Source organism: Momordica charantia (genome assembly GCF_013281855.1).
Source record: "Momordica charantia cultivar OHB3-1 chromosome 8 unlocalized genomic scaffold, Mcharantia_2.0 BLBB01000008.1, whole genome shotgun sequence".
In the NCBI taxonomy this organism is placed as follows: domain Eukaryota; kingdom Viridiplantae; phylum Streptophyta; class Magnoliopsida; order Cucurbitales; family Cucurbitaceae; genus Momordica; species Momordica charantia.
The window spans coordinates 20,823,370-20,848,811 of NW_028275166.1; the positions used below are offsets into that span (position 1 = coordinate 20,823,370).

At 35.7% G+C, this 25,442-nt stretch overlaps 3 pseudogenes across 1 annotated transcript; 2 read left to right on the top strand and 1 right to left on the bottom strand.

The window, feature by feature from the left end:
- Positions 1 to 2,129: 2,129 nt before the first annotated feature.
- On the bottom strand, positions 2,130 to 24,999 carry LOC111025305 (lupeol synthase-like; annotated as a pseudogene). Its single transcript, XR_015792798.1, has 15 exons — positions 24,680 to 24,999; positions 24,187 to 24,403; positions 23,998 to 24,087; positions 23,719 to 23,907; positions 23,393 to 23,644; positions 4,518 to 4,706; positions 4,293 to 4,406; positions 4,096 to 4,215; positions 3,897 to 4,019; positions 3,712 to 3,810; positions 3,416 to 3,475; positions 3,268 to 3,314; positions 2,756 to 3,158; positions 2,602 to 2,685; positions 2,130 to 2,517 (listed from the first exon to the last, which is right to left on the bottom strand). The product of XR_015792798.1 is annotated as a lupeol synthase-like (transcript).
- LOC148209753 (uncharacterized) lies at positions 13,140 to 15,719 on the top strand (annotated as a pseudogene).
- LOC148209754 (uncharacterized) lies at positions 15,839 to 16,701 on the top strand (annotated as a pseudogene).
- Positions 25,000 to 25,442: the final 443 nt, after the last annotated feature.

The window sequence follows — 25,442 nt, forward strand, 5'->3', positions numbered from 1 at the left end:
GATGAGCTTCTACTGATTCTCTCCAAAATGATTGCAATAGCCATCATCGCCAAGTTGTTTTGTGGAAATGAGATTCAATTGTATATTAGAAACATATCTAACATTTTTCTGAATTAAATTATAGCCATTGTTCTGCAATAAGGGTCATTTATATTTCAAATTTACTAGTCTCCTATTCAAGGCTCTTCTTAATAGAAAAAGAATAAAGTGCAAATGCACACTCGTCACAAGTAATAAATGGAAGAGTCTTACAAGATCGATTCTCAGGGACAAAACACGCCTTTTACAAATAATGGTGATAAGTAAGTGCAATTGATTTTAGGATAAAACGAGTTAAAATGTTGCTTGTTTTGGTTTAAGAAAAACTTACAAGAATGGGAATCCAAACCTTTTACTTCAAATTAAATAAAAAGGCACGAGGAATAGTACTAGGCGCCAGGCGCGCCCTTTCTATTTTTGAATGATTATGCTTCTTAACCTATTTATGTCCAAGAGATCTCGAAGTTCTAAGTCCCTTACTAATATATCTATTAATTAAAAGCCTTAGTTTGATAAAAACCAACTGCAACAAAGGATTAAGGTCATAATGTTAAGCTACTTAAGTAGAACCTTTATGTCTAAAGTCTTTCTCTCCTTAATTTAATCACCTGAATTTCAAATAAACCATCCAACCCTTTTTGATATTGAATGAATGTGTTAACTCCTTAATTGGCCAAATCAATTTATTAACTTTTTTGAAATCAATTTTTAGTTGATGTTAATAAAACGGCAGCCTTTAGCCTTATGCTATCATCTTTTAAAAAGTATTTGACTATCCATAAAAGGGCAAGAAAAAAAAAATTTAACTCATAATTAAATTGTTAAAACTAAACTGAATAAAGGTGGATATGTAGATGACATTTTAAATGAATATTAAGTAAAAAACAATGGTGGAAAATTTAGAAAATTTAAACCCAAATTAACTTCACCTCTCTCTTTCTGAGTTAGGGAGCAAAACTTGTTCAAATTCACGAAAATGTGTGATTACTAGACCTTGTAATATAAATAACTCATGAGAGATGAAGGAGAATAAATAATTATGGAAATTTGAATGGAACAATCCGGTTTACAAATAAGAACTAAGAACAAGTTGGAAAATAAATGGAAAAGCTAACCAAAAGCTAACAAAAAGAAACTGAAATGGGCTGGACAAAGTAACTATAGAATTTGCTGAACCAAAGAAGCTAAACTAAGCTACAAAAACGTGATGAAATGTGAGGAGAGGGCTGATGAATTTATAGACTGCGACAAGTTGTTGGAGAGGCTGAGAAGATTGAGGTCTGTTCCACTACTTTATAACTCCTTTGACTGACCTATTCTGAATGCAATCGCATCATTCATCGCTGACATGACAAGTGACATAGAAAGAATATGTCATAATACATTAAAACTTGTGTTTCGCTAAAGGGTAATTTCGGGTGCAAGTAGAGTCGTCTACTGCCTAGGTTGATATTTCTGCATAAAAAGGTGAATTTTTTCTTTCAAGTTTTCAATCTTACGTGCCACAAAAACTGACATATACATGTTTATTCTATGCTCAAATTAGAAACGAAACCAACATTTTAACAACCATTTTTAAGAAGAATAAATTTAAAATAAACCTTTAGAAGTGTGACAATAAATGCTATCATCAGCCTATTGGGTATATCACATAACTTGTCTACTATTCAAGAGTTCAGAATTCCTCATTGGACATATCTTTGGCAACTCTGTCTTAATCACAGCATGAAACCTTTTGCAATAAAGCAAGTCTTCTATTTTTCTTTCCACAATTGCCAATTTGTTTCATTCAAACTAACATGTCATGACTACACAATGGAAAATTAACCAATCAATTAAACAAGCAAAATCAACCCTATCTTAATACCACTTGTTGGAATTTTAATGTGTAGTCCATAGTTTAACTACGAAAAATAAAATCAAAAGCACACAAGAGAAAATAGAGACACCAAGATTTACATGGAAATATCCTTAGTTCAAGGGAAACCCACACGACAGTTCCAAAGACTTACATGGAAACATCCTAAATATAATGGGTCACACTTATTTCTTCTTGTAATTAGAGGATACAACAAAATACATAAGGTTAGAGTCTTGGTTAACAACTGGTACATAAAAATACCCTTCATCTATAGAGAATGGAACCGAAAAATAAGGAGATGTCTCACCGACAAAGGCGACGCAAAGAAATTCAATCGAGAGAAATAAACTTATTTTGAACCAATCAACAGGAAAACAAGCTCTTTGTTTCTCTTTGATCGCATACACAAGCTCACTGGTTTGACAAAATTTTCTTCTTCAACCGGCAAAACCATACATATCCACCAGCTAAAGCTTATACGTAATTTTATCTTCTTTTTTTTTAAATTAATACTTAAAAACTGTTTTTCTGTAGTCTGCAAGTGCCCACAGTGGGAATATGTTCCTATATAATCCATAATGTTGCATGCAGGTGCCCATAAATACTCCCATTATTTCCTGCCGCATAACACCACATATTTAAATATGAAATTAAATAATAAAATAAAATAATCAATTAATTAAGACAATATGTTATTTCACCTGTTGAGGGTAATCTCCATCTTCCAATTGGGAATTAATCAATAGCCTAGCAGCACGGTGAAGAGGAGATGGATCTCTTTCTACCTGTAGTCATTTATAGATTATATATTTATTTATTGACAAAAATTTAATTAAATTAGTTAATTAAGCTAACCTGTTGAGCATGGATCAAAGCGATTAAAGCAAAAGAAGTTTGAACCAAATTTGAAGTATTTCCTTGAAGAGGTGTATATGCTTTCTTGATACATGAAACATGACTCTCTCCCCAACCACCATCTTCACATTGAGTTTTAAGTAGAAAATCCACACCTCTTCTCATTGCTAAGCAATTATCACAAGTGTTTCCGGCTGCGGCTAATCCTTTTATAGCAAAAAATGTAGCATATAAGTGACATATTCCCCAGTTTCCGTACCATTATCCATCTTCTTTCTGTGTTTCTTTGATGTAATTTGTTGCTTTTGTTATAAACGTCTCGATCTCTCTCCTCCTGTGACTTGGAAATAGCTTCTTAAAAAGCACTAGCGCCTGTATCGATGATGATGTGCATTCTACGTATCTAATTTCAATGATCACATTCATTGATAAAAGAAAATTAAAAAAAAAAAAGAAAAGAAAAAAACCTGCATGTAATATTTGCGAATACTAGTCTTAGATTATTTACGTACTCATACTCCAATATTGAGTTCTCTAAGTATTCCACAGGATTCAATCGCTGGAAAGTATAAGATCACAAAAAATTGATATTAATTAGTAATCTCTGTTCTTTTAAGATTTAAACTTGATAGTATATATTTTATAAATTATGTGTTTTACTTCAAACCATGATGAAAGAGTGCCTGTTGGTTCCCAAGCTGATACCCCTCCATTTTTTGCCTATTTAAATAAGAATTAAAACTTTGTTGTTGAAGTTGTCATACTCCAAGTAATTGATGGAAAATTTGATGAAAACATATAATAGTTCTAAAAAAAGGATACACAAAGTGATAACACAACATTGAATATTATAATTAGTATTGAGATTTGTTATTGTTATTAATTAATTTAAGCATTTAAGAGAAAAATAAGAGAGAAATCAATAACTTGAAGTATTATGAATTTCAGTTCACTACCTGGAGGGACAATATGATATTTATAGCATCAAAAAAGCGTTGTGGTTCCATGGGATCTCCTACGATGTCTGAAGGCATTGTCGAGAATATCAAACAACACTGAGACATCATTTATTAATGAGAAATTAGCAAGTAATTTTTAAATTTAAATTTACTTCAACTTTAGAAATTAGAACACACAGTACCATTAAGTTTTCAGCAGTACAATCAGAAACTTGCATCCCTTCATCTTGATCAGAGAATGGCCATGCTCCTTTTGATATGTGATGATACATGCTTTGGAAATCTCCCGAACGATTTTCTCTTATCTTTACAGAGTTACCAAAACAAAATTAAATAATTAAAATAAATATACAAATGTTTATCTAAATGAAATAATTGTACCTGTGATTGTTTGATAAAGTGGTGCCCTTTTTTAAGTGTGTCGGAGAATTCATGGTGGAGATTAGTAGCAAGAATGGCTTGTATCGCGAAGGAAACATCCCAACATTGGCTATTGGCACCCTACTCATATACATACATATATGTATAATATTTTGAACAAAGTAAATATTAATATAATAATAAAATGTAATACTAACTTGTATTTTCATTCCATCTTCACCAACCCATATGTAATCTTTGACCCTGGCGAGATGCTTCTTGTAAGCTTCTCCATTGGGATCATCAGCCCAAGAAGCAACCATGAACCATGCCTACATGTTCAATACCCCTCCATCATATCAATTACGTTGCATTTATATAAATAATTTATATATATATTTAGAATCAATAAATAATATAGAAAAAGTAATGAAGTAATAAACCTTATTCACACCGTTTCCAAGTATGCAACGACTATTGTGATTTTCATAATCAATGAGGCGCTTGGTTATTTGAAGAGCTTGATTTCTTACTTTTTTAAATGCCCAACTACTCAAGAGGGGTTCTCCCACGTACTGAAGAGCATCGCACCCTAACTTTAGAATTAATGAACTCTCAAAGCATTTATCCTCCTACATTATTCATTGCAATCAAGATATATTAAGGGTCTTATATAATAAATAAATATTGAACAAATCAAACATTCCTCAATCAACTATTAAGATTGTTATATTAGAGCAGCTTTCTAGCACTTAATAAAACCAATTTTCCATTGTAAATTTAAGGGAGGAAAAATATGGAGAGGATGCAAAAAAGACAGACAGGGTTTCATTGGGCACTTATTTGCTTACATGATACAAACTCAATAACCTAGGTACAGTGATAAAATATTATTAAAATATTTGGTCTACATAATCCCAAATCATAATACGAGTATGAAATAATCTATTTCAAATAACATTGTCTAAACTATATTTAATTCAAATAACATAATCGAATAATATATCAAGCAGCCCTAAGTGGTAATGAAAATGTCAATTCCAACCATCAATGTCAATACCAACAAATTCCAATGCCAATACAATACAAATCTCCACAATTCAGCCACCTCTCGGTGCTGCAGTCTCAAACACAACTTTCTCCATGCTCAAAGCCGTGAGGGTCATGCTCAAAGTGAATAATATCCATACCATTATGGAGATACTTGCAAGTACCCAATCGAAGGTACGAGGGTATTGTTGTTCTTAAAAAGTGGTATCAGAGTCATGGCAAAAACATAGTTATGTGGGAGAAATTGTCGGATGACGAATAAGAGTGATTGGTAAATCCTTTAGTGATAACACTTGTTTTTAAGGGTTAAAAGTTAGTTTTTGTACATACTTTAGGACTTAAATGATTCATACTTGTCCATGAACTTTATATATCAAGTACATAATGTTAATGTTTGAGTAGGACATATGAATAATGCATAAGTATGGAAATTCAACACTTTTTGGAGCAAATGTAACAAAAACATACAATTTTTTTGTTATGCAGGTCAGTAGCGTCTAACACTATTTCTAACGATTTTTGCAAAATGTTTTGTTTTGAGTGGAGGGCAAGAAGGACATTTTATTAGTTGATTGAAATCGTTAAGTTGTTGGGAAAAAAATATAGATCAATCGATCCTCCTGTAAGTTCTTCGAACAGGAACTATTTGATTTTCCCCTTCCACAAGCTAAAAGTAGATAAATAACAATAACAAACGAATAAGAGATAGGGATAAAAAAACTTAACACCACAGGGATTATACTGGTTTGCCCTATCTTGGGACTACGTCCAGTCTTTTGTGAAAAAACAGGTTCAACTATATTTTGGAATATTACAATGGAGATCTCACTCAAGATATTACTATCTTGCTTCTAAGTACCCTAACAATGGCTACCTAGGATTACACAATTGGAAAAACCCTCACTAAACCCATGAGATACAAACTTTTTTTTCATACACTGCTCACAACCACTCAAGTCTCTTTTATTTGGACTCTATATAAATGAAACCTTAACAAAAGGGTTCTATTTATAAGAAGTTAAATATCTCAATCATTATAGGAAATGTAATCCTTATAAGACAGTAATATCCTACTCATTGTAGGAATTGATAGTAGTGTTGAAAATCTTTTTCCTCGTAGGACACGAGTCATCTGTTTTGGCTCCATTATCCCAACAATCTCCCACTTGGAGACAAAACATCGATCTTGCCTTCCACTGCAACAATAGTCTCTGATAATCTTGGAAAACTTCAAGGCTTCTTCTTCAACAACTTCTAATCTTCTTGAAAAAATCTTCAAGGCTTCTTCTGCAAATTTAAAAACTTGTAAAAAATAATATTAGAAATCATCAGTCCCATCTGTCTTTGCCCTGAGGTCGAGCAATCTACATGGTCTTGTCTTCCAGAAGCAAGAGACATAGCCACGTTCTCCTACTCAAACTAAGTGGCGATATATGAATCTTTCTTCTTCGTTCTCAAACATTGATTCTTGAAGAAAGAACTTCCCACTGATGGCTTGACAACAGTATTCAAGCCTGCTGCCAGAATTGAAACTCCATTCTTTACCACAGCACCTACTGAGTTTATCTTCTCTGATGCAACTGTTCGCTGACGCGACTTCATCAATTCATCCATTCGTCTGACAACTAGAGATAATCCCAGACAACCTAAAGAACCTGTTCTTGTTCTTTGACTTCCCAATTGTTGTTCCTGAATTGATGGCAGATCCTCCTGATCTATTCTGATTGTCTTTGTTGCTGACTTAGTCCTAACTACTTTGACACCATTTGCAACTTGCATCCACTGTTTCAATGACCTCTGGCAATACTCAATTGCGACATGTAAATTGTAGATCTTCTATGGCCAATTGCCACAAACTTTGATCCTTTGGTGAGCTTCCACTGGTTCCCACCAAACTCACTTTGATAACCATCATCGTCCAACTTACCTGTAGAGATAAGGTTCATTCTGATACTGGGTACATACCTGACATCTCGCAGTAATAACTCAGTCCCACTACTAGTCTTCAATCGTATATTTCCAATCCCTTTAGTCTTGGAAAGTCTTCCATTCCCCATCTTCACGTGGTCGCGATTACCTCTTCTGAAAGATGTGAATAATCTTGATCTACTTGAAGATATGTGTACTAAAGCTGCGCTGTTTATTACCCACTTAGATGACTGGTTTCCTGTTTCTCTGTTGCTTTCAACATAGACGAGGGCATCGTATACAACTGCATTTGACTCTGCCATATACCTTTTCAGATCCTCTTTTAATATTGTACAGTTTTTCTTGATGTGTCTTTTATGTGACAATGAAAACATTTAGCATCTCTCTTCCAATCCCTCATAGTATGCTTCTGCTGCCTGTCTTCAGACGCAACCTTCTCTTTACCTTTCAACAGTCAATGATGAGCCTTGTATCGAAGTAGATTCTTTTCCACTCCCTTTTTTTGCGAATTTCTTCAGCAATTGCCGCATCAAAAATTTCTGAGAATTTCAAAGATTTGTCTCCTAACGAATTGGACAATGTTGTCTTCATGGTTTCCCATCTTTCAGGTAAGGATGTTAGCAACTGAATAGCATTCACTTCGTCACTAAAAGTAATTCTAACTGGTGCCAATTGATTAATTAATTTTGTGACCTCAGTTATGTGAGAATTGATAGAAGTATTCTCTTCCATTTGAATGTTAAAGAATCTCCTTACGAGATATACCTTATTATTAGCTTATGGTTTCTCGTACCTATTCTCCAGTGCTTTCATCAGATTTATTGTTGTCGTTTCATTTGCTACGAGACTTGCCACATTCATCGACAAACACAATCTGATAAAGGCAATTGCCTGTTCATTCGTCTCTACCCAATCTTCATCTTTCATCCCTACTGGTCGTTCCTTTAAAGCTTTATTCAACTTCTTGCATGTCAAGTAATCCTTAATCTGCATCTTCCAATATTCGAAATTAGCCCCATCGAAATTCATGATTCCTTCAAAACCTGACTTCTTTACTGATCCCGTGACCCAATGAACCAAACGCTCTGATACCAATTGTTGGGAAAAAAAATATAGATCAATCGATCCTCCTGTAAGTTCTTCAAACAGGAACTATTTGATTTTCTCCTTCCACAGGCTAAAAGCAGATAAGTAAGTAACAATAACAAAGAAATAAGAGATAGGGATAGAAAAGCCTAACACCACAGGGATTATACTGGTTCGCCCCTATCTTGGGACTACGTCCAGTCTTCTACGAAAAAACAGATTCAATTATAGTTGAGAATATTACAATGGAGATCTCACTCGAGATATTTCAATCTTGCTTCTAAGTACCCTAACAATGGCTACCTAGAATTACACAATTGGAAATACTCTCACTAAACCCATGAGATACAAACTTTTTTTCATACATTGCTCACAACTACTCAGTCTCTCTTACTGGGACTTTGTACAAATGAAACCTTAACAAAAGGGTTCTATTTATAAGAGGTCAAATATCTCAGTCCTTATAGGAAAACAATATTGTAATCCTTATAAGACAATAATATCCTACTCCTTATAGGAATTGGTACTAATGTTGAAAATCCTTTTCCTCGTAGGACACGGGTCATCTGTTTTAGCTCCATTATCCCAACATAAGTCGCAGCTATCGAGTCGGTTGGAGGTCTGATAATAAAAAATTCTACCAATCTCCTCCCTTTTTGATAGATTGTTATAACCAAGCAGATTCTATAAATTCTCACCACTTCTGCAACAGTGGAAGATCAACATTTTCATCATTATTCTTTAGTTGTAGGGTTTAGATCAGTTCTTTAGTTGTAGGGTAGTAATTTCTAGGTTGTAATCATACAGAGACATGTATTTCATTCTTGTCCTAGGCTCTGAAGCAGCCAAAAGCTCTTTGTGATGAGAGTAGAATTCATTTCCAGTAGAAGTCAAGTATGTGTCTGGTTCTATTTTAATTCTTGTGAAGGAGAGGCATTGTCCTTAATCAGTATCTTGCTATTTTCAAAACCAAGACATCACTACGACAACCATTTATGTGACCAAGAAGACTGATTGTGATTGAAAGTTCTTCACAACATTTTAAAACAAAGTACATGTGGATACGAACTCGGAATACTTTTTTCCCTATATTACTTGGGGCAGTGTATGCTTGCACTCAACCTCTTATCTATCAAGATAGAAGCCCTATAGAAGCATCCTCCCTCAGTGGAAGAGATCTGCCTCAGTTAAAGAATCCTATAGATGCCTGGGACAAAGGTTCAAATGATGGGATTCATGACATTGGTGCATACCCCGCCAACCTCACCCACGGCTAGAGGGTTGTGCCCTCGGCATATGGAGACTGTGTCGACCATAGAGCCCTTGAGATTACTTTAGGGCCAAGGTTTGAAGGACATAATTCTCACTGAATGAGCGAACTCCAGCCATATCGGCCCATGACTAGAGGCATGCGCCATTGGCATAAGAGATCCACCTAAGCCACAAAGCTCGTAGATCGCCATGGGGCCAAGGTTCAAAAGACGAAATCTTTGTGGATGGAACCGACCCCAACGAAAGCGATATACGACTAGAGGAATGTCTCCTTAGCAAAAGATAATCATATTAGCCATAAAACCCCAGATGTTGCCTTGGGGATAACGTTCGGAGGACGGAATCATAACCGATGGAGCCTAGCCCAACCAAATAAGCTCACAACCAAAGAGATGTGTCATCGATAGAAAAGATACGCTTTAGTCTAGAGCCCTAGGGAGTTCCATTGGGCTATGGGTAAGAGAACAAGATAGTTGAATAAGCCTACCCAATCGATCTAGCCTATGGCCAGGGGAATTTGCCCTCGACAAATGAAGACCGCTTCAGCAATAGAGCCCTGGGACTACACTAGAGACAAGGTTTAAAGAATAGTATCCTCATCGAAAGAGCCTACCCCAACCAAACCGAGCCACAATTAGAGAGATGCGTTCTCGACAAAAGATATCTACCTCAACTATAGAGCTTTGAGGACTACCCTGTGGCCACATTTCGAAAGAGGAGATCTTTGCTAATGCAACCTACCCCAACAAAACTTACCCCCACAACTAGAGGGATGTGCCCTCGGCAAAAGAGACCTTCTTTATTCATAGAACACCGAGGACCACCGTGAGGCTAAGGTTCGAAGGATGGGGTCCTCTCGGATGGAGCATATCCCAGACAAATCGATCGACAGCTAGAGGGATGTGCCCTCGGTAAAAGAGCTTTATCTTAACCATAGAGCCCATAACCACCTTGTGGCTGATGCTAATGGAGCCTACCCCAGCCAAACTAGCCTTCAAAAAAAGAGATTGGCCTCAGCCATAGAGCCTTAGGAACGGTCTTAGGACCAGGTTTGAAGAAAAGACCATCATCGATGAAGCCTACCCCAGCCAAGCCAAACCATTGTAGTAGGGATGTGCCTTTGGGCAAAGGTTCGAAGGATGACATCCTTGTTGATTGAGCCTATTCAACCACCCTAACCACAAAGCTAAGAGACGACGCCTGGCGAAAAATCACAACAGAACGGTAATCATAACCCAATAAGTAAAAAATAAAAAAGCAAAACAAGTGACCTCATTAGTGTCTTAAGTTTGGGTTTAAAAAGGCACGAAGGTCCTAAGTTGAAATACAACATAAGCATAAAAAAGGGAATGAAAACGTCAGGCCGGAGGAGCGAATTCAAGGTAGCAAGATCTGTCATCTTGTGCTGAGGCATACCCTCAATGATAAGACAGTAGCGTTCGGCAAAATATTAGGGGGAAGACTTGATCCAACTTTGCTCAAAAGCAGCTTCAATAGGCCTTATGTCGAGCCACGAAGATCGATCTCGAATGCACATCAAAGCAATGTCAAGTCATTCTTTTTGCAGTTTCTTTTCAAATTTTGGGCAAGAGGCCAGACTGTAAAAGGATTTATCCAGAAAGAGGGGATGCCCTATGAGAAAGCTAGCCCTCAACAACTTGCGCCTCCACCCCCCATCGCTAGGTGATTGACTACCAATGCCACCAAACCTAATATTTGAGCCCAAAAGGCTTCCTTGAAGGCTTGAAGGCCTTATCAACCTCCTTATGGCACGAGACCGCCAATAACGCCTTCTTTCACTCCTACTGCACTTCCACAAGTTCCACTCGTAGCCTCGCCGCCTCTGCACTAGTAGAGTCTGTTCCAAAAATAGCCGTGTCTCGAGTGTCGGCTAACTCGACTACCTGATCATCCTAGAGAATCGGATCCTCGTCGAAAAGGATTGTCATCGTGATGACACGCAGTAGGCCTTGCGAGACAAAGTAATTAGGCAGCAAAGCTAAAAAAATGAAGGGGTAAAGAGAGCACGATAGATGCAGGGGGTACACAGTCGGAATTGCGATGGTAGTGGTGAGAGCTTCGAGGTCGCGGTGGACCTCGAGCATTATAGGCTAAGAATGCCACAAAACTGCAAAAGCCCCATCCACCTCCGCCACATCGAGCGAAAAATGTAGCTAGGCAACACGAAAGCGTTCATAATCTCGGACAAAGGTCTGCAAGTTCAGATAACTCACTCGTTGGACAACTTGACTCCACGTCGGTGTCCTTTGCACGACCAATAGTTGGGGTTGAGAGGGTCTCAATCCTCTTTGACTCACTTTGCAAACCTAACACTTCTAAAATCGATGGGAATGGTGGTCCCTAAGGCACAACAGGAAAGGTAGGAGTGGAAGGTGCCTTGGTCTATAGGGCGCGAACAGGATTCCAATGGACACTATGCACTACGTGTCACCTTGAAGTTTAGCTTGTAGGAAAAAAGAGATTGATCAACCAAAAGCATGGAAAAAGCAAGTAAAGATCTTTGAGGAAAAGAGCCTCGACTTACCCTGAATAATGGAATCTTCCAACTGTACCACCAGCGACGCACACACAACATTGACACACTTAGAACCTAAGGTAGGCGAACCTCGGCTAGTCCAGCGGCCTAGAGAATCTCAGGCAGTATAGTGGCCAAAGGAGCCTTAAGCAACACAGCTGTCGATAGAGCCTCCAGCGGCACACCCGCTAGTAGAGCCTCTAACAGTGCAACAACGTAGGGAACTTGGGAACGACGACTATCTCAAGCAGTATAGCCAGTTAGGAAGAGGGGTCGCAATTAGCCCATTTCTTACTAAATGCTCATGTGCAAGTATTATTGTCTCAATCACCAATAGAAAACTTCACAATTTTGATTATTTTTAAAATATTATATTTATGTATATTATTTTGTTTTTTTAATCTTGAACACAAGCTTGAGTTATTTGAGAAATTGTGAATTATATTTGGGATATTGTGAATGCTATGTGAGAAATTGTAAATGTTATTTTAGAATTTGTGATGTTTTATATGAGTTATTTGAGAAATTGTGAAGTTGATGTTTTGTAATCTTGAACACATGCTTGAGTTATATTTTGTATAGTAGTTGATATCTTATATGAGTTATTGGAGAAATTGTGAAATGAGTTATTTGAGAAAATATAAAATTTGTTATTTGTTTGATTTTGACATAGTTTTTTTGGCTGTGAGTGTTGAAATCTTGTTTGTTTGATTTAATTTATTGGCTTTGTAAGTACAATTATTTTATTTATACTTAAATTAGTCGATGCTTGTGCGCATGATTGTTTTATTTATATGTGTTCTTTGTGATTTTATTGTTGTTAGTTTTTAATTTATAATGAATTATGAATTATTATTATGTTGGTTGTGACCGATGTTGGTCTAGATTTTTAGACGATCTCTCTAAGTATATTTTAGTTCTTTTTTTAGTGGCTATACCTTAGGAATATATCTAAGCCCTCAATAATACTTTCAAACTCTTCTACTTTTAACTACAACACTCATAATCGATAATAAGGACCATACCCTTGCATCCTCGTCTCACTTTGAAAACAAATTTTAGATATTTCTATTTTCAAAATATCCTTAGGTTGATGACAAAATGAACCTAATCTTTTGTCTGATTCTTTTAGGATTCAACATTGACCATTTATACTAAATTGGAGGTTTTTTAAAGAGTATTATCATCGAGAATGAATAAGGATTGGATTAAGGTTAGAGATATATTCTCGCTCGAGTATGTTCAAGGAGTAAAACATTTTATAGAATTGGCAAAACTTCACGTCAACAATACGGGGAAAACAAGATGTCCATGTAGATATTGTATGAATGTAAAGTGGCTTTTAATTGATGGAGTAGAAAGACACTTGTTTATTAATGGAATATCACATTCATATACTCAATGGATATACCATGGAGAAGAACCAATCCTTTCAAGTTGTTATACAAGACGTGAAACACCTTCGCACAATGAATTAAGTAGAGAACACAATGTTATGAATAATTAGGATGGTGATATGTCTAGACTTCTCAATGATTTACAGTACCCCATGCTAGAAGAAAATGTAGAAGGTGAACAATTTTGTTTTGATATGCCCTGAAACGAACATGGAAGAGAAACGTCTAACAGTTTCGAGAAGTTGTTCGATGCAGCGCGTAGTCAATTGTACCTAGGTTGTACAAAATTTTCATCATTGAAGTTTTTAGTAAATTTGATGCATATCAAGGTTATTAACAATTGGAGTAATAAATCGTTTGATATGTTACTTGAATTGTTAAACGAAGCATTTACAATAGCTGCATCTATACCTAGTACATCATACGAGGCTAAAAAGAGACTGCGTGATTTAGGACTTGAGTCCACACATGCCTACATGTATAACTGTATATTATTCAAGAAAGAATATTCTGAATGTCAAAGTTGTCCAGTATGTGGTGAACCTCGTTATAAAAACAGTGATGAGAAAGCTTCACAAGTCTCCCCAAAAGTGTTACGACATTTTCTGTTGATACCAAGATTAAAATAGTTCTTTTCTTCAAAACATTTTGCTTCTGAAATGAGGTGGCATAAAGAAAAACGAGTTGAGACAGAGGGTGTCTTACGACATCCAGCTGACACTTTGGGGTGGCAGCATCTAGATAGCATATTTCCTCGATTTACTTCAGACTCACGAAATGTTCGTTTGGGACTAGCTTCAGATGGGTTTAATCCGTTTGGGAATATGAACAATTCGTATAGCATATGGCCAGTGGTACTTATTCCATACAATTTGCCTTCTTGGAAGTGCATAAAGGAAAGTAATTTATTAATGTCATTGCTTATTCCTAGGCTGAAGTCACCTGGAAAAGATATCGACATTTACTTACAGCCATTAATTGAAGAGTTGAAAGAGTTATGGGATACTGGGGTTCGTACTTATGATTGTGCAAGTGGTGAGTACTTTCAACTATATGCAGCTCTTTTATGGACAATTAATGACTTTCCAACATATGGCAACTTGTCTGGATGAAGTATGAAGGGATACCAAGCATGTCCCATCTGTAAAGAGGATAATTAATCTTTTCGAATAAGAAACAAAATTTGTTTCATGGGACATCGACGTTATCTTCCTCAAAATCATAGTTGGCGTGGGAGTAGACTACATGATGGAAAGTTAGAACGACGCCCCCCACCAGTATCAATGGATGGAGATGCGATTCTTCAACAAGTAAATACACTGAATTTTCCAGATTTTGGTAAGAATCCAACCAAACAAAAGAGTAAAAGAAAGCAAGATTTAAATTGGACGAAAAAAAGTATATTCTTCGAACTTCCCTATTGGTTGAAACTTATGTTAAGACATAAGTTGGATGTAATGCATATCGAGAAGAACATATGCGACAATCTAGTAGGAACTTTGTTAAATATTGATGGGAAAACAAAAGACACGATCAATGCGCGTCTGGATTTGGAAGATTTAAAAATTCGAAAAGATTCACTTACAAAAAGAGGGGAATAAAGTTGTAAAACCACATGCTACGTTTACATTGACTGCTGCTGAGAGGGTGAAGTTTTGCAAATTCTTAAAATCAGCTAACTTTCCTGATGGATTTGTGTCGAATATATCGAGATGTGTGAGCGCAGAAGATGGGAGACTATGGGGGTTGAAAACTCACAACTGTCATGTTTTGCTACAATAACCCTTACCGATTGCCATTTGAGCGTACGCACCAAAGTTTGTGTGGACAACTATCGTTGAGCTATGTAACTTCTTTCGTGATATATGTGCAAAGACAGTACGCATCAGTGATTTGGATCGATTGCAATCTGGCATTATAATTATACTATGTAAGTTGGAGAGAATATTCCCACCACATTTTTTGATGTTATGGTACATCTTGCAGTTCACTTACCATACGAAGCAAAAATTACGGGGCCAGTTAGTTACAGTTGGATGTACCCTATCGAGCGAAGTCTCCGAACCTTAAAACAATATTCACAAAAGAAGAACAGAACTCGTCCTGAGGGTTTGATAGTCGAATCATTCATCATGAATGCATCGTTGACTTTTTGCTTATTATATCTGAGTGGAATTGAAACGAGATTCAATAGAGATGAACGCAACGATGATACTATTGTCGATTATAAAAATTGTGGACATTTTGACGTGTTCAGGCTAAGTGCACGTCCTCTAGGGGCATCAACTTCGAAGACATTGTCTATCATTGAAAGAAAAGTTGAACACTGGTATGTACTAAACAACTGTGTAGAGATAGAGTCATATCGCGAGTAAGTTCGGCTTATGCTACGTTCACTTTATTTTCAGACTTAGTACATATAACACTAATGTCAGTTTTCTCCTTTTTTGGAATTGTAGTCAACATTTGAGCTCAATTCAAATACCTGGAGACGATGTTTCTGCCCTATATGAATGACACAGTACACAATTTCCTGATTGGTTAAAAAAAAGGCAATCTTGATTTTTAGGGTTTGAATGTAGATGAACGCAAAATGAAATCGTTAATTATTTTGTTATGATCTATTATAGGTTTTGACATTACAGGAACAAGGCGAATTAGATGATGATCTTTATTCACTTGCGTTCGGGTCTTCACTAACTGCACGTTCATATAGTGGTTGTATTATCAACGGACTACGCTTTCATAATATAGAACGCGATAGTCGTCGAACGACACAAAATATTGGGGTCATGGTGTGTGGAGGAGAAGGGGATGACATGAATTTTTATGGTGCCTTGAGTGATGTTTAGGAGTTAGATTATGCTAAGGGGAGACGTGTCATACTTTTAAGTGCAAATGGTTTGACACGAACTCTAAGAATAATAGAATTCGAGTTGACTTAGGTTTTAAGTCGATTAATACGTCTAAGTATTGGTATGCCGACAACCCGTTAATTCTCGCTGGACAAGCTCAACAAGTGTTTTATTTGGATGATCCAAACTTGGTAATAATTGGAAAGTTGTGCAACATATTCTAAATAAACGTGTATGAGATATTCCGAAACAAGAAAACATTGAAAATGATCAAATTTCGTTGTTAGAAGTAGGAGCTAAGATCGAAATAGATGAATCCACTCAAGATAGTTCATTGCGTCGAGATGACGTTGATCCTATTGTCGTTAAGGGTCAAGAACAATCCAATAGAAGCATAGATGCAAGCAATGTGGATGATTTTATAAATGACGAATCAGACGAAGGGGACGCGTCAACTAATAATAGCATAGATGATGTTGATGATGAGTACAATAGCGAATAAGTATTCGTCCAAGTATGTCGATTTAAATCTATGTTGGATAAATTATGCATCAAATTGATTTATGTTGAGTATTTGTTTTGTCAATATATAATTTTTTTCGTTGGTTGCTTAAGTTCGCAGAAAAATAAAACCAGACCAAGCTGGTTAGTTACAGGCTCATGTACAGGATCGTGAGCATCCATCAGTAGACCCCCCTATTCCGGCTTTTCCTCCAGGTACGTCAATTTAAATATAAGTAAAATAAATAAGTATGATTTAACTAATTGGTTTACTATCTGGCAACATACAGATAGATTAGGCGTGCGAGGATATACCAGATTGATAGAGCTAGAAAATCAAGTTCGTGCAACGAACGCAAAGGTACATATCAATTGTGACCACAGTTAATAAACATATATGTCCCATGGCCACAACATTCTCTATCGTGATCGGGGTACATACACGTGAACAAGTGGACCTAAAGTTTAACAAGGGAAATGAGGTCGAAGAAATTCAAAAGAGGGCAAATATAACTCAACTCAAGGTTTGAGATTAATTACTTAATATGTTCTATCATTTTTTATGATGCAACAGCAATAACACTTAAATATATGTTCTATGTTTTTTTGTTGTAGGGTCATTTCGATTTCAACGAATCAAATCGAGTTATGATGAAATTCATCGAGCATGAGATGAGATCGACACATAAGGCGTATAGGACAAAATTGCGCCAGCACTACCTGAGTTATCCCACACCTGAGATTGCGCGCAACAATCCTCTGGAGCGGTTGTGGCAAAACCAGACGATTGGAACATACTGTGCGATAGATGGGAGACTGATGAGTGGAAGGTAATTTACGAATATAACTTATACTTTTTTTTGAGAATTTATATTGAATATATATTCTCATTTAAGTTTTCTTTTGTTAGCAAAAATCCGAGACTAACAAATGCAACAGGGCGAAGATGCCATTCAACCATCGTGCGGGGCCGAAGTCGGAGGTACAATGCAATAATTTTTTTTGGCCATATAATTATATTACTTAATATCGATTATCAACAATTATGTGTTATCATTTGCAGAAAGAAGAAGTGGGAGGTGACAGCTTACGTAAGTTTACAAATCTTATAACAATTAACTTCAAATTACGCATTGAATTTTATGTGTAAACATTTTGTTCTTTTTTAAATATGTATGCAGCTAGATATGATGCATGTTAGAGAAGCATCTATGCAAGACGGCGGTCAACCGATACCAACCCAAGAAGTATTGGAGACAGTTCTTGGTTATCATTCAGGCTACGTTAAGGGTGCTGGTTGGGGCCCAAAACCAAAGTCTCATAGAGGTTCTGCTTCAAGTGTAGCATTTTTACAGCGGGAAGAAGAGCTGTCACAGGAAATATGTACTCTAAGAGAAGAATTTCAGGACCGTCTCACTCAGAAAGACAAAGAGCTTGAGGATCGTCTTTTTCAGAAAGACAAGGAGTTAGATGAGCGTCTCGCAGCCAAAGATTCTTAGATTACAGGTTTACGCAGTGAAATGGCAGATTTGAGATCAATGGTGGTACAACTTATAGGTCAGTCAAGTGGAGTCAGCTCGTCAAAATAGGTACATCAACATAGAGTGTTGTTAGAATTCAATAACCGTAAATGTGGCTATCCTGCAATTATGGTAGCCATTTAGAACGTGTATTATGAATAATTTAACAATGTTTATGTATGAAGTATTTTCGGATGATTTTGGTGAATCTGTGAAGTGAATTGGTGAGTGCATGTTTGAAGTGTTTTAGATATTAATAGCAAGTGAATTGTCTGTGAAGTGAATTGGTACGTCAAGTATAATGTTGTTAGAATTCAATAACTGTAAATGTGGCTATCCTGCAGTTATGGTAGCCATTTAGAACATATGTCATGTATAGTTTAGCTACGTTTATGTATAATGTGGTTTTGGATGATTTTGTTGAATTTGTGAAATGAATTGGTGATTGAGGATGTTTTACATAATAAAAGCAAGTTTTGAGAATTTGAAGTTTGAAGATTAGTAATTTTTAACTTTGGGGGGTTTTATACGTACCCCTTTACTTTAGTTTGTATAATTTTGATTGAAGTTAATGAGTTATGTGGACGTGAGAGAGTTGTGTGTGCGTTTTGATAGTGAGACTAAGTTTTGTGCATTTTAAGTTTGTTTGGGAGAGTTTTTATTCGCTTTGAATATGTGAAAGTGTTCGGGGGGGGGGGGGGGGGGCGTTATTAAGTGTTTTAGGATAACGTTGTTGAATTTTAAGTGAATTGTGATAGAGTTTGTGTGCATGTTTTTTAGACTTAGTGAGAATAAATTTTGTGAATTTGAAAGTTGTTTTAATGAGTTTTTGTTAACTTTTAATGCTTACTTTGAGTTCATGCATATGAAGTGAGAATAGCTTGAATGTTTAGTTTGACATGTGGAATGAGTTAGAATTTGAAGTTTGTTTGAATGAAAGTGGTGAGTTATTAAGTGTTCTTGGATGGCATTGTTGAATTTTAAGTGAATTTTGATAGAGTTTGTGTGCATGTTTTTTAGACTTAGTGAGAGTAAGTTTTGTGAATTTGAAAGTTGTTTTAATGAGTTTTTGTTAAATTTTAATGCTTACATATGCTTACTTTGAGTTCATGCATATGAAGTGAGAATAACATTTTTAGTTCATGGCATGTGGAAAGCTTGAATGTTTAGTTTGCCATGTGGAATGAGTTAGAATTGGAAGTTTGTTTGAATGGAAGTGGTGAGTTAACCTGTGGAAGTGTTTGTTAACATAAGTTTATTTGTTTTTTATTTTTTCAGGTTCGTTCGATTTCTGTATCGAAAGCTTCTGAAAAGTTGATTATCTCTCTTGAAGAATTTGATGATACGGGACATTTGAATGTTTAAGTTTTTTATTTTCAGACTTCTTAGAATATGTTGTTTAATTTTAGTTTGTATGGACTTCTTGTACTTTTTGTAAAACTAATTTTTATTTAATATTATAAAATTTGATATGAAATTCAATCTATGGCATTTAGGTTTATTGTTGAAAAAAAAAATCAGAGACGAAAACAGATTTGGTCGCTGAAGGCACCTTCAGCGACCAATATCAGTTCGTCGCCGAAGATATCTTCGGCGACAACTACGTATTTGGTCGACCAAAATCATTTTCGTCGTCGAAGGTTACCTTCGGCAACGAAAAACGAAAGTCGTCGCCGAAACCCTCTCACGATTGAGCAACGACGACGAATCAGGCGACGACTTATTTTCGTCCTAAAGATTTTCGGAGACAAATTTGGACCTTTTAGCGACAAAATTCGTCATCTCTGAAACTCTAAATTCTTGTAGTGACATATGAGGAACACTTCCATTGGAAGGGCTCGTCCAATTGCCCCCCTTCCACAAGAAACCAACAGTTTTTCGACTCCTTGACGAAACTCGGCCCTTTGAATAACTTCCCACCATAGATATGAGGTAAAATCATTCTAAATAGTCTAGGACATTCGAGATGCTAAACATCTGGAAGACTTTGTATGCCTACAGTCTTGCATCTCCATTGTGCTCCAACCAAAGCTTCCACAAGCTAAGTAAGGACCCACCCATTGGGAGCGAGCTGTGTAAAGGCAATACAAGCCTCAAACAAAAACCACTGGGCAAAAGGGTGAGGCGGCAACCTTAACCCTTGTTGAGCACCTAACAGTACAGCCCCAACAAGCAACCAGGTAAGGAGTCGATCCTTTCATCAAAGTCTGTTTGCATTAGCAACGTCGGGATATGCTCTGTCATGATACTTGGAGTGACGGCGACACCTCAACTCAGGGCCAATCTTCTCTCAATGGCAGCGTGTATCACCTTCGTTTAGTGGAGAGGAGGAAGAAAGTCATGGAAGCAAAAAGATAGATGATTTGCAAGAGGATCGAGATTGAAAAATAGGATGAGTAGAAGAAAGACGGGTCAAGGGCATGAATCCCCTTAAAAAGGGAAAAAGGCCAAAAGACCCTTATAATCCCAAACTGTTGGATGAAGAGATGATCTGACGGTCTAGAACCATAGAATAAGATGTATCGTCATGAGCATTCATTTCAAGTGCACCATCACGCTTCCGTCACTAGTACAAAGAGAAAATCGACACGCATTCTCAGAGCGACAAACAACTGATAACTCTCCAAAGAGTTATTTTAGGATTATTTTTTAATTTTATGGGTATAATTTCAAGGGTCCTTGTCCTAATGTTGCTTTAATCTAAAGTTAATTGATAGAATATGAAAGTCAACCTTTAGTTTGATCATATGTACAAACTTGGAAGAATTTACTTAGTTCTTGTTGTTTCTTATCTCTTGTGTAGGATTGCTAGGACATTAGGAGTGAAGCAACATAGTTGCGTAGCTGAAGGAAGGACATGTGATGTTGTAGCATCATTGTATGGAAAATGGCAATGCAGTAACTAAAATTCATGCATATATTCTTTACCCAATGTTTGTACTCATGTTCCTGCTGTCCTTAAAAGGGATGGTACAAAAGCGATAGGATGAGGTAGCCCACATCATCGATCCCAATAAAACAATACCAGAAAAACAAAAAAAAAAAAAGAGAGAGAGAATATACCCCTATGGCTTTGCTTAGAGGAATACCCAACAGTTTTTGGGGGAACATTGAAGGATATTTCGGTAGTATCTAGACTTTCATGGAGTTGGGTTGTAATTCTTTCATTATTATTTTGTCTTTCCCATCCATTATGAGCTAACCCAATTTTCGGGGGAGGTTGTATAAACTTTTAATTTGTCGTGAACTTCAGATGCTGTAATTCGAGTTTTCCCTTGCTATCAAGTAGAGTTGATTTGTCTTTCGTATTATTCTGAAATATGGCCACTATTTTTGGATTACTTACTCTCATATGATTTGGAAAAATAGGTGAGATGTGGGTTTGGCTCTAATTGACATTAGTCTACATTTTTAGTTAGATTGTGAATACTTAGGGATAAGATTCACCTAACATTGCTTTAAAACTGTTTCTATTGTTTGATTTGTGTAACGGAAGTTTTAAAGGATCACAATCTAGGTATTTTGAAAGAAAACCTTGTTTGTGACAATGTCAACAGAATACCCTAAATGTTACTGCACCACTCTATGCTAGGAAGAAAAGGACACAAAATGTTAGGAGAAGTCCCCACAACGATGATTGGCTGACCATCTTGTTCCACCACTTTCTCCTTCCATATAAGGATAAGAACAACCCTAATCGAGATAAGCCACATTTTTCCTACACAACTCCTTATGAGGATTAGGCACACACTCTCAAGTAGACTCTCACCCTATAGATTACTATCTTCTTATTTCTTATGCTCCATGCCTATTTCTCCAACTTGAGTCTTTACTTAAGTATCAGAGTGCATTCGACAAAGTACCACACGAGTGTTAGATTTCTATATATAGGCGATAAGAACTTGGAGATGGAGACGACTTACGTAGCCCCTATGTGAACCTCACCCAAAAATCAGCGTCAGCAAGCGACCAAAACAAATACTTATATCAAAAAAAATGTTACATGATCTCAAATCTCATTGGGCTAGGTGAATTATGAGAGAAAAAAATAGAGAGATAATGGACAAGTCGGATTGGGTTTAAGAAATATTTATTAAAATTCACCTAATAATAGTTTAAATTTAATCCATAATATTCTAATTTTTCTATTAAAGAACGGTGAAGTTAGATAAATTTCAATATCATAAAATTATTAGTAAAAGTAAGATGTAATTATCATTAATTTTAGTACGCTGAATTGATAATAAAATAATAATATAAATACAGTTATTTAATTCTCTAAAATTTATATGAAAAATATTAATTCTATACCAATATATTAAAACGGCTACTTAATTAATTAATTAACTCATGAAGACCTAAGTAACACTGAATATTGTAATCTCCATCCTGGATGTTATTGAACTAGAAAACTAATGAATAACTGATCAACTAAAACTATGTTATAAGTATTTAAAATTAGTTATCTTCCTTGCAAAAATAACATATACAATATATTCAATGATGGCTTTGAGTAGCCTACAAAAATATTAAATTAGTTATATTCCTTAAAAAATGGGATATATGAATGAGTCGAAATAACCTAACATAAATCCATTGGTTAAGATATCTTATATCTTCTTAAAAGTCATAGGAAAGGGTCATTGCTTAGATATTTTTTGAGCAAGCCACACAAATAATTATATAAAAATTAATCAAATATTAGGAATTCTATTTAGAAGTACAGACTTTCATATCAATTTAAAAAATATATATATATATATATTATCCAATCTATGTTAGTTTAAATTAATATTACAAAATATTTTCCATACAGTGATAGATTATTAAAATTGTTTTAACATATATGTACTTTTATGCCCCTACGTGTATTTTCTCATCCGTATCCCTCCATAAGGTAAACTGATTTGAGAAATTATACTAAATCACGTAAAATAAATATGTCTTTATAAAAAATATCAATACTTTTAATTTAATTTCTTTTTAAAAATGTCACAAATAATGGAGTTTTTATCACTCGTATAATTCTATAAGTTTTGAATTTATGTCCCGTATGTAAAATTTTAAATCTAATACTAGAAATATTGGTACATATTTCTTTAAAATGTGTTAATAAAGATCCCTAATATCTTTAGTCTCATTCTAACTTAAAAGTTGGTTATTAGCAAATACCTTTCCACAATAATGGCGTGATCGACTCCATTTGATGTTGTTGTAAGGTTGGGTATAGATTTCTTGTCGTAATTGTAGAATGAGGGGAGTGATTGGCCCCACAAATCGCTTGCCATATAAATATGACATTGGAAGATATATCAATCGATACAAAAAAAGCAAACTTGCAGGAATTACAGGTACCACATTTCCTAGCATCCAAAATTCTGGAGGCATGGGGTTTACTCCCTCCCACTCGTACAAGCCCACAACCTACACGTAACCTCTGAAATTTCAGTAGAGAAACGAAAACGTTAACAAACGGACCTCTACTAGATACTACTTACTGCGAGCCAAATCTTTCCCCAGGAAGGTACGTAGAGGGCACCTCCATGATCTAGAATCCATTTTCGAGCTTTACAGCAAGCATTCGCATCAACTTCTTCTCCGAGCAAACGCAATTGAACATAGTTTAAAACAGTGCAAAGCATGCAACTTTCTCCCACAATGTGCAATCCCCATCCTCCATCTTCATTCTAAAACGTATATTTATTTCATTTCAAAACACACGATTAGTTGACCCATGTCCTTTCCATTTAAATAAATTAATTTGCCGACTTTTTTACCTGATGGCAATATGTATAGCGAAGGATTTCCTTTCGATGTTCTTCTGAAAATATAGTGCTAAGATGCCCTGTAATGTACAATGCAAATACCTTTTTTCCAAAAAAAAGAGAAAGGAAAATGTCTGGTCTGTAGTACAATTCTGCCTTTGAAATTAGAAATAATGTGAATTTTTGATTAAACAGTAATACCAAGGAAGGCGAAAAGAATAAAGGGCCGGAATTTTCAGCAGGCCAATGGCCTTGATTGCTCTGCAAGGCTGCAAAAAATGTTGCTGCTCTTCTCAATGCAACTGTCACTATTTCACTCTTCATCACTTCCCCTTCTTTCACTACCACCCTTGGAATTGTTTGTTTGAAATTCTCTCTCGTAGAGTCTGCATCTCCCAAAGATGGAAATTTCGTAAATCTCAATATCATATTTACGGGTTCCATTTCAAAACAATTTGAAAACGAGAGATAACTCAATTCTATTTTAAACCATTGTTAGGTTCCTTATATTTTATGTGGGATTCTTAACACGTCCTTTAGGATGGTGTCTCCTTCGGATTCTCCTTGGTTTGAATTTTTGAACTTTATACCATATCATTAGTAGTAGGTTTATCTCAAAATGAATTGGTAACGAGAATAATAAAGGAATAACTAATTTATGAGTGATTTAATAAAATAAAATAAAACCTGAAACCTCCAGAGAGCAAGTCGCTGTCGCATTTGAAATGGTTACGATTTTGGAAATAATTTTGGCGCGCTGCTTCAACTTCAGCTCGCTCCTCTACAGTGCCAGCATTGGGATCAAATTGCCATGTGTGCCTTCCCACAAACTTGTTGGTGCTGAATAAGTATGGGTTATCTGCTCCCTCTCCCACCTCAAGTCTCCACATTTTTAGTATATATTCTCTCTAACTTTGTCTTTGCACTCAAATTTCTCATATACTTATAAAAGTGATCCAAGTTGTATTCTTAATAAAGAAACTCATTAATTGCATGCGTCTCTCCACGTAAATTCATTTTAAATTGAGTTGTGCGTGATAGAAATTACTCATTAATGGCCAATAAGGAGTACTCTATTTAGACTAAAGGAAGAGAGTATAATGAAGGGTTGAATAGTAAACAAACTCAAACAAAATATAAAATTAGTTTTCATTAGCGAATTACACAGGTGTGCTATTTGGGCCACCTTCGTGTTTTATGAAACTTAATTTTTTGGGATTAGTACATTGATGGGCTATTTAAACATCCTAATTACATAAAAGGATGAAATGTATAGAATTTAGATTTGTTATATATCAACCTTATTTAAGAAGGTACCCATCACATAAATTACTTAAATACCCTCTTGTATCTACAAATTCATTTTAAGATATAGAATTGATTAATTGGAAGGTTATAATTTGAAACAATATCCCGAAATTCCCCAAAATTTGAAAACTTTCAGAAATCCCCGAAAA